Source organism: Streptopelia decaocto (assembly GCF_964273445.1).
Source record: "Streptopelia decaocto genome assembly, chromosome: 16".
In the NCBI taxonomy this organism is placed as follows: Eukaryota; Metazoa; Chordata; class Aves; order Columbiformes; family Columbidae; genus Streptopelia; species Streptopelia decaocto.
Genome location: NC_138671.1, coordinates 3933152 through 3942865, shown reverse-complemented (window position 1 = coordinate 3942865; position 9714 = coordinate 3933152). Strand labels below are relative to the sequence as shown.

Here is a 9714-nt window from a genome sequence, read left to right as displayed (position 1 = left end):
CTGTCTTTGCAACAGCAAGGTTGAAAACTTCGTTATGTCATTGTAGCAGGATTTGGTTTCCTAATCTGGAAGCCCAGCAGACAGAAAGGCCTCTCGTTACTGAGCCTGATGCTGCTTTATGTGCAGCTTTAAAAATAAAGGGGGGGAAATAAAGATATAAGAAAAAAACGGTGTCAGGTGCAATGAGTTAAATCCCACATTATAACTGTCCATAGCTGTCTTGACTATTTGTCATGGTTCCCATAACCTGACGCAATGTGATAAATGCTGAAGGGATCCTGGATGACTAGTGTACCCGGCTGACTGCGCTCCTCAATCTGTGCATGAGCATTTTGTTTTCCCACTAAATTTCCTGTGACTTTTGTTCAGCATTTTTTAAAGGAAAAATTAAAAAAAAAAGTCTTACTGTTTTCTACAGCCTGCAGTTCACAAACACACTTCTCCTTCATCCACTGGCACCAACTGACATCCCCTAATTAGTGCCAACATATACAAGAGCCGTTTTTAATCATTACATAATAAAGGACTAATGCGACAGTGGGGCCAATGGCATTTCCAGTGCTCCATGACATGGGCCAGGTTTCGGCCACCAGCCTGTGGTCACAACAGCCACCCCACATCCATACCACAGTAGCCCATTACAATATATTCTGATATTTATGTCTGGCAGCACAGATCTTATGCTACAGGTAGTGCCAACTTTTTTGCTCCATGACAGCCGAGAAGCAATGTATGGATCCCAGCAGTTCTGGCTTGCTTTTAAGTGGGGAAAGGAAGCCAAAGGAAATCATGTGCATTGGAGTCAAATACCATTTTTAGGATCGGGAACTGCATGTGTATTTCAGCAGTGATTAAAATAGCCACGGACCATGGCACACTAATGATTAATGGTGAGCGCTCACTCTTGCACGCTAAGCCTGGTGCTGCGGTTGGATGGGCAGCAACAAGTCCAGGCTTAAACTCTGCACACCTCCCACCGCAGCTGAACCAGAGAAAGGAACCACACTCTGTCTCAGTGGGTTTCTGCAGGACTTAATTGATTTGTGCTGCTAAACAGCCTGGCAATAAATGAGTACAAGGTGCTAAAGAAGGATGCGTTAGAGGGGAAGATCCAGCGGAAACAAAGCTTAGATAGAAAACATGTGCGTGATGAGAGAGAGAGCGCACCCTCTCCCCATTCCCACACCCGGCCCCGCATGGGTGATTAATACGTTACAGAAACGCTGGCTTGTTTTTCAGGCCTTTGACGTGTCCTTCAGCATCTCCATGGCCTGACGGGCCGGTGGGGTTTTCCAAGCATGGAGCTGAGTGGCACCAATTAATGCAGCCGCCCTGTTCCTGCATTGTGCTGACACCACGGATTTGCCCATTAGGGATGGCTTTTCCTGCACAGAGACAACAGTACAGGGCATTACTATATGAAAACTTGAAAAGGACACAAGTGAGGAACTTCTGGGAATTCCTCAGGAAAAATCCAGCTGTAGAGGAGGGTGAAAACTGTCAGCTATAAAAATATTATAGTTTCTGCTGTTAAACAAATCATCATTTGTCAACAGGTAGCTGAATTATATCCAACTCCAGTGGCAGAGCCAGAACTGATTTTTTTTCCCACTACAGTTAACAGCTGGCAGAAAACTGGCAGCCAAGGCTGCGCCGGGCTGATAAATAACCCAGCGAGCCGCGGAGCAGAAGACACCGTATCTCATGGCGCAACTGCAGCTCGTGCTGGAATGTGTTGAACAAACGCTTGTTAACAATCTATGCACAGGCAGAGAATTGCTTCCTGAAAAGGTACTAGAAAAATGGTATTTAAACAGGACACAGATTTCCTACAGTTATCAAAAGAACAAGCCAGGTTTTAGGTCTAAGAGCAAATGTTAGCATTTCTCGCTCATTGAATCTGAGTCTGGTAATAACGAGTGAAATGCCCCAACCAGTTCTAAGATACAAAAGGCAAGCTAGAAAAACCAAAAGAGAAATATTTTTATATATGCTTCACAGCTCCCAAATTTTCCACTCTTGCAGATGCTTTCTGAGCAACACAGAGAGACACGCTCTCATTTCAAATGCTGCATTTCTTCTCGGCTGATGAGACCACACTGTACAGTCTGGGAGAAGGGAAGGTAACAAGTGAAAATGCCCCACCAGGAGATATTGCTTCGGGCTGGAGCTCAGCGCCTCGTACAGCAGCATTTTACTGCCCTGTGTTCTGTACTTAACACTGCTCTGGTTTTGTCTCTGCTTTGCAGGCATTTTATTTTTATCATGGGTAAGAGCCGGAATGTGTGTCTGTGAGAGAATGAGCATGGGGCTGCAAGCTTCAGCTCAGTGCAAAGAATATTTTGGCAGGAAACCTGCAGGAGATTAAATTAGGGGCCTAATGACTGAATATTAAAACATTTCAAACTTTTGAGTTCCTTTAAATAAGCAGCTACAAAACAAGGACGCAGTCTGACAAAATTAGCAGGTCCAGCATGCTAAAGGAATCCACTGTCACTTGTTTATTGATCCAGGTTTAAAAGGACCTTTTTTATTATTTTTATTAGTAGCTATGTATGTCAACATGCTATTTCCTCAGTGCATTTTGAGTCCAGATTAGCTAAAGTTTTAGGTGTTGGCAGACTTGCTACAATAGAAGGGAAATGCCAATGGAACAACTTTAAACATGATCCAATCCCTGATGATTCATTGGATGTGTTAAAATTTCCTTTGAGACCATGTAAGTAACGCAGGGACTGGAGTGCGGAGCGCCTGTGACTCAGCTCTCTGCGAAGCAACGGGAGGATGTCAGAATTACTCACTGGGACAGGAGGAATCTCATTTATCTATTTATAGGCAAGGCTGAGATGAGCTTGTACCATTAAAGAGCTGAGTTTGCCAGTTCCCATAAGGGGAGGAGGAGGGAGGGACCTCAGTTTAGCTGTTGAAATAAAAGTTTCTGTGTCAGCCTCCTTTTTTTTCCCCCCATTTCCAGCCTCCATCTCTGGGAACACGTGTGGTGCTGGTCCCTTTCAGTTTCCTGTGTGTGACCATCACTGTGGGTGACTCCCCACCCATAAAGAAGTTCTCTAGGAACACAAGGCTCTGAATTGCTGACCCAGTCTCCTACTATTACAGTCAATTACATCATATCACACTTTTTGGCAGGCTATTCCAGCACTTCATTTTAAATTTCCAGCCTTAATACCATTTGTTCTTGTGCCAGCATCATAATTTAGTTTAAACAATTCTCTTTTTTCTCTGATCTTTACCTATCAGATGTATTTACTGAAAACAATCCTATCTCCTCTAGTCTTTGTTTTGAGAAACTAAACAAATGAAGCTCTTCTAGTCTCCTCTTGTTCTAAACCCTCTGATCATCCCCAGTGCCCTTCTCTGTACCTGCTAATCTTCCTTGAACATGAGTGAACCTGTATCTTCTAGGATTGTGTTTGCCTTTCCATATCAGATCGGTGGCTCACAGTTATCCCTCGGAGCAACTAATTCACTATGGTTTTTTTCCACCACCCTGCTTTTGTCATTCTCAAGTGAGTAATGTGATATTCTAGTTATTAATTTCTAACTGCATGTCTTTATACTTTGTCTATTCTATTTCAAATTCTGTCACTTCTTGCTGATGGATGTTCTGATCCTCCTCTGTATTAACAAAGCCTGTGTCCTCAGCAGATTTTTTTACTACATTCCTACTGCTGTGCCAGAGTCATTAACGAAACAAGTAAGACTGGGCTCAAGACTGACCTTTGAGGAGTTCCACGTATTAACCGCCTCTGTCCCGCCTTTCTCCTTTCCACAGAGCTCCTTGTCATTTGCTTTAGCAGTTCTGCATTTGCCGTCTGCACTAATCCCCATCTTCTCAACTTCGACGAGTAATTTCCCATGTGGTATAATATCAGATTCTTGAGTCAAGTCTGGATAGAGTAAATCACCTGTATTTCATTTGTGTAGAAAAAAAAAAATCAGTCATCAAAGAGAAATATGAGGTTAAGCTGAGCTCCTTTAATGTGCCAGTTCTTTCCAAATCCTGGGATGGAAATCTGCCAGTGCACCTTGATCTGAGCACACCGAATTCTTTAAGCTTTTCTTTCCATCTTATATGTGATAATTTTCATTCCTTATTTATGTTCCTACTGGAAATCCTGTCTTTGCCCTGCTGTTCAACACGATCTGAAAATGTAGGCAACGTGTGTTTAATTCACTGTTAGGCCATATGTAGACGGGTGGCCACTGGAGGATCCCCTCCAGACACCCGACTTCAGTCCCTGGCTGCATGTGAACCGAACACCCTCGTGCTGATCAGATTTGCCCATTCCTTGCCTGCTCCCCGTTAACTCCCCATATGTGTTTGGGGCTGGTCATTTATCCCACTGGTTTTGGAGTGTTTCCCTTCAGGGTTTGTCCTCCTGCATGTTCCAACTCGTTTTGGAATCCAGTTTCCATCACATTCAACTCCTCAGCTCTTCAGCACAGCTGATTCCACTAATTAGTTCCCTTAATTTCTCAACATTTGCCCTTTTTGAGATGAATACATTTGGTGTGTGACTACAGACAGTGCTGGAGATTCAGCCCTAATGAGGTACATTGAAATGCTCCTACTTCTTAAGCAGAGCCTTCAGAGGCTGGATGACTCACAGCCTGGTGCTTTAGAGACTACAAGAACTGCAGTTGCCTTTCGCGTGTGTGAGACACTGTATCCCCAGAACACTTCTCAGTATTAACTAGCATTTTCATTTTACGCACAACGGAGACAATAAAGAGTCTAAAGATCACATTTCAGAAGATACTGCATTGTATGAGGAATTACGTAAGCACCTAAGGTGAAGTACAAAGCTTCCTAACCCCACCAAGATCCCTCCAGCAGTCAAACCTTTCTCACTTGAAAACTAGGTGTCTGTGCCAAGCAATTTCCTTTGAATTCTGTCTAATTCTTGAAAGCAAAGCCCATCCAGACTGACCTGCCCCAGACACAGCCAAGACCGGCAGCAAAGGCCTCGCTGGGACTGGCTGTACAAGGCCAACATTAGACAAGAGGAGCCCTTCCCTCAAAACACTTTGGAAAAATGGCCCTTAAGCCCCTTTAAAAATCCACATCTTACAGTCACATACAGAATCTGCACTGAAAGTGGGATCTGAACCTTAGCAGTGGGCATCTACCCACTCACGGCTTTTCCCGCTCCCTTGAGAACCGCTCTGGGATCGCGGTGACACGCGGCCTTGCGTTACCTGCTCGCTCAGCCACAGACACGGCAGCGCTGCCCTCGCTTCCCAAAACGGCCTGAGTGACACCACCACAGCACTAAGGCCATGTTGCCATCCAAAGAAGATGGAAGCCATTGTCCACTGGCAACCTGCTGCATGTTCAAACCCTGTAGAAAGAGAAGAAACACCAGAGTAAAGTAAATTTCTCTCCTTTCTTCTCCTGTCCATTAATACAGTTGAAAATACTTTGGAGTCGAGAAAACTCTGCTCCTCTCCCAAAGCATGTCCGTCTCGAATGGCCGCTGCTCCGCTGGGCACCTACTGACCTTGACAGTGTCACGAGACTCATGTTTATCTAAAACAGCAACCTCCTTGTGAACAGGCTCTTTGCATTGAGAAACACAAAGCAGTCTTGTCTCCCAAGTGTCCCGGCCTTCTTTTCACGTCTGTTTATCCCTTCACTAGCATTTATTTTTGGCCTTGAAAGAAAAACACAACTCCACATTAAAAGGATGGTGTCCAGTTAAAACCCACAGGCTGCACCGCCCCCTCACTCCCCCTTTGCTGGGGAAGGCAATGGAGGAGACCAACAGAAAAAAAAAGAGAAGAAGCTGTTGCCTGTTGGGCACAAAACTGCTTTTGCTTTCTAGTGAAAAGGCAGCAGAGCATCCCCAGAAGCACGTAGCAACTGGTCAAAATGGCCAGAGCCTGGATGCCTGAGGCTTGTTTGCAATCATAATAACAAATCCAGGGGCCACATCTCCATTTGTCCTGGAAAGCCCTTCCAGCTGGGATTGCTCAGGGGAGTGAGACACCGATGTTCCACAATGTCGTATTCCCTTTGTGGTCTCTTTGGCAATCTCAGACTTTGTAACACGGTCTATCAGTGATACCAAATCAGAAAAACACCCTTTTGTGCCTCTTCTGCACTGTCTCCATGGCCCTTCTTGGCTACTGCAGAGCCAGCACACGAGGACAAGGCTGCTCGCGCTGCATGAAGAGCTCAGGAGGGGCTCAGGTGACGGCTGAGCCTGAGCGCAGCGCCAGCTGCACGCACGCCCCGTCCCCGCTCACCGCTCCTGCTGAGCCAGACAAAAGCACCCGGCTGCCCAGACCTGCGGGACAGCGACCACAGCCCCGCCACGGAAACCACGGGGACCCTTCCACAGGCCTGACTGACCTCTCTCCTACATCAAGACCGTATCTTTTAGATCCATTGAATTCTATGAAATTAGAGCTGCCAGGCCCTGGATGTCCATGAGGGCACAGTTGGACCAAAAGAAATTGGGGTAGCAAGACTTGGACATGATAGAAATGAAAACCTCAGGGAAGACCGTGTCTGCCTTGCATGCTTAGCAAGTCAGCAGAATATTAATGATGCATCATTCAAAGTGCTTCTGGATGCACAGCTGACTTTGGCAAGGGGCACTTTGAGAAGGATAAAACTGCATTTTCATTGCTGAGACTCTTCCTCCAGTAATAAGATGTGCCCCATGGGACGCTGGTAACATATTGGTATTGTCTGCAGAGAGCAGCCAGGGGCTAAGGTCTTACATTGCTAAACCGTATACACAAAACACTTACCCCTGAGTATCGCATTAGTCTAGACCCAGGATTTACAAACAGAGACATCCACAGGTGGGCTGTCCTCCAATTAGCCCATGAATCTAGAAAGAAAGAAAAAAAAAGTAATTTTGTATTCTTTCCTTTGCATATAAAACATCATTAAAATAATTAGAAAAACAGATGGATTGTATCAGTAACTGACAAATTAAGAATGCGGTCACGGTTGTTCAGGAACCCACAGTCTCCTTGCAATACCAATAATGATTATTTATAGCCTGCTATGCAAGGGAATTAGTCCAGAAAAATTGAGTGATTATAATGTAATACAGCCATCCCAAGGGAGGAGTCTAGTGCAAGGTGCAGGCAGCCAAGATCTCACACCATTTTATTGTCCTGAATTACAAACTTCATTGTAAGCGATGTTTGTGTATTTTGTACAGAATGTCTCTGTTCCTCTACAGCAAACACCCATTTTATTCCGGCTGAATTTCACTGAAATTACCCCTGATTTATCCATAAGACCAGAGGCAGATCCATATTACTGCTTTTTATATAAATCTCCTAGCTGCCTATTCCCAAGGATGTGCCACGTGGCAAAAGGATGAGTTGAGAGAACGAGCTGGGTGGCAGCCTAGCTATTAGTTCTGATGATGTTACTGTAGCATCTGGAGAAGTTACAGGCGGTACTAACATAGGGTAAGAGAAATACTCTGCTCTTGAGAAGAGCAAACAAAGAAAATACACAGAGGGTGGGAGGTGGGGAAGAGGCACGGAGTGGAGCGGTAGCTGCACAACGTCAAACGGCGGCAGGAGCAGCGCCCGTGTCCCTCAGCCCCCTCCAGCTTCACGCTGCCCCTCGGTCCTTTCTGTTTGGTCGTGTGGACATGATGCATCTTTAACTAGAAGCTCAATCCAGAAAAAGAACATAGTTTTTTTCTTATTTCTCAAGAGAACTAGCTTTCTGCTAGCTGTGCAAGCAAACTCCTTCCCGCGATTAATACCTGTCTCCTGTGCTAAAGACATCAGTCTCTGCATAGATCAAATCCTAGTAAAGCAAAGCTCTCTTCTTAGAAAAGAATATGTTTTCCATTCTTTCTGCTAACATTCCTCCTCACAATTGCCCTTGTTTAGCCCTACGATAATTTTACGATGCAGTCCCAACATAACTCACAGCACTTCCCATTATTGTGTGCCACAAGTGTTTACAGAGCCGTTTTTGTGGCAGATACCAGCCTTTGGACATTTCACATTTCCTGCTTCACTGCAGCCAATCACACACGGACATTCAAGCCCCTAATTACTCTATACACAACAAAGTACTTCAGTCATTGCCACGATAATGTAACAGAGAGCAACCCATTAGCCAAAACTGCCTATCTAGCATAGACAAATTATTTTCTTTTCATGTTGCCATCAATATTAAGATCCATTAATCATCTTCAGAAAAACCCTACCCCAATCCCAAACAGCCTTTACACTTTTCCACCAGTACTAAGGACGTCTGTATGGGACACCGGGCCAGAGCTCTCGGATGCACTCAGAACTGTGTTTGCACCACCCCAGGGGACTTCGCAACTGCTCCAACTCCACCAACACTCTCTTCAGAGAATCAGAATATAATACCCAGTTTTAACAAAGAGAAATCAGATTAAATTCAATATATTCTGAAGGAGTGAAAATTCCTAGCAACAGCTGAAAGGGAAGTGGAATTCATAAATGCCTCTTTCATCTTTATCAAATTACTATTCAGTGCAGTTACATTTATTAATAACAACATCCCTTAAACCACATCGTGAAAATCCATTAGCAAGAAACACTTTAAAATGTTCAACAGGCTCTAACAGATGATTTATCAAAAGCTAAAACAATTAAATACTATAAGCAGAGTGGGCATTTTTATGGGCTATGGAGCTTGCCAGAGGGCCGTTATGATATATTCGGAAATGGACGGTTTGCGTGGCGTAACTCTACTTCTTTAATTCAGTCATCTACATTAGAAAGGGGTAATGCAAGCTAATAGTATCCTTTGACTTTTTCTTCATCTCACTTCCATAAGTATTTGCCCCTAAAAATGCTGATGGTCATTTCAAAGTCATCGCCTGTGGTGTCTGTGACGTGCTGAGGTACCAGAGCGCTGCTCTGAGCCGAGTCCGAGGGAGGGAGCCTGTGAGGATCCCTGTGAGGATCCCCGTGCGCAAACACACCCCAACTGCCCGTGACACACGGGACGAGAGCCCTGTAGTGGTTTAACTGTCCCCAGGAGGGTCAGACTGAGCAAGACTGACCTGGGGCCATCGCCGCATTGTTTTCTCTTTCAGCACACCCTGCATTTGCCCTGGAAGTTCACATCTTCCTCTTTCATGTCTTTACTTGTTTTTTTAAAACTCAGTTTAAATGCTGATCACTGTTGAATAATCTCTGTGGAAGTACTAGATATTGACACTAAATTGAGATGAGGGATTTTATCATTATCTTCACGCAACAAATTGCCAGTCTTGACTATTGTGCAAACCCTGCGACACGGAAGGTTCATCGCGGTCCCAGGGGGGCCGTTCCAGAAGGACGGGCTGCCTTGTCCTTCTCTCAGTTGCTTCCAGTTTGCAGCAGAGAACAATAATGGCACAGAGAGCTCGGCACTGCTCCGCGCTCATTCCCCAGCCCTGACTGCATCTAGCACAGCCTCCCGCTGCAGCAGCGTAAGGAGCTTTTTGAAGACATTTTCTTTGTTGCTGCAGAAGGCAAAGCCTAAACCAGGGCTTACCGGGAGAGGCGAGAGGGAAGGGGCTGGAGATGCAATCACAGCTGAGCTCTGGGGTCTTGTCCACTCTGGGCTGCCCATGGGGTGGCTGTGGGCTCTGTCAGGTTTTTGCTGACGGGTCAGCCTCTGCAGGTTCTCTTTCCAGATCTGATCATTCCCTAAATCTGTAAAAAGATGCCTGAGGCAGGGGTCAG

General features: G+C 45.2%; 1 long non-coding RNA gene across 1 annotated transcript; it reads right to left on the bottom strand.

The window, feature by feature from the left end:
* Positions 1 to 897: 897 nt before the first annotated feature.
* On the bottom strand, positions 898 to 5299 carry LOC309446926. Its single transcript, XR_014185531.1, has 3 exons — positions 5221 to 5299; positions 3739 to 3926; positions 898 to 1385 (listed from the first exon to the last, which is right to left on the bottom strand). It is a non-coding gene; the product is annotated as an uncharacterized lncRNA (long non-coding RNA).
* Between the last annotated feature and the right edge of the window lie 4415 nt (positions 5300 to 9714).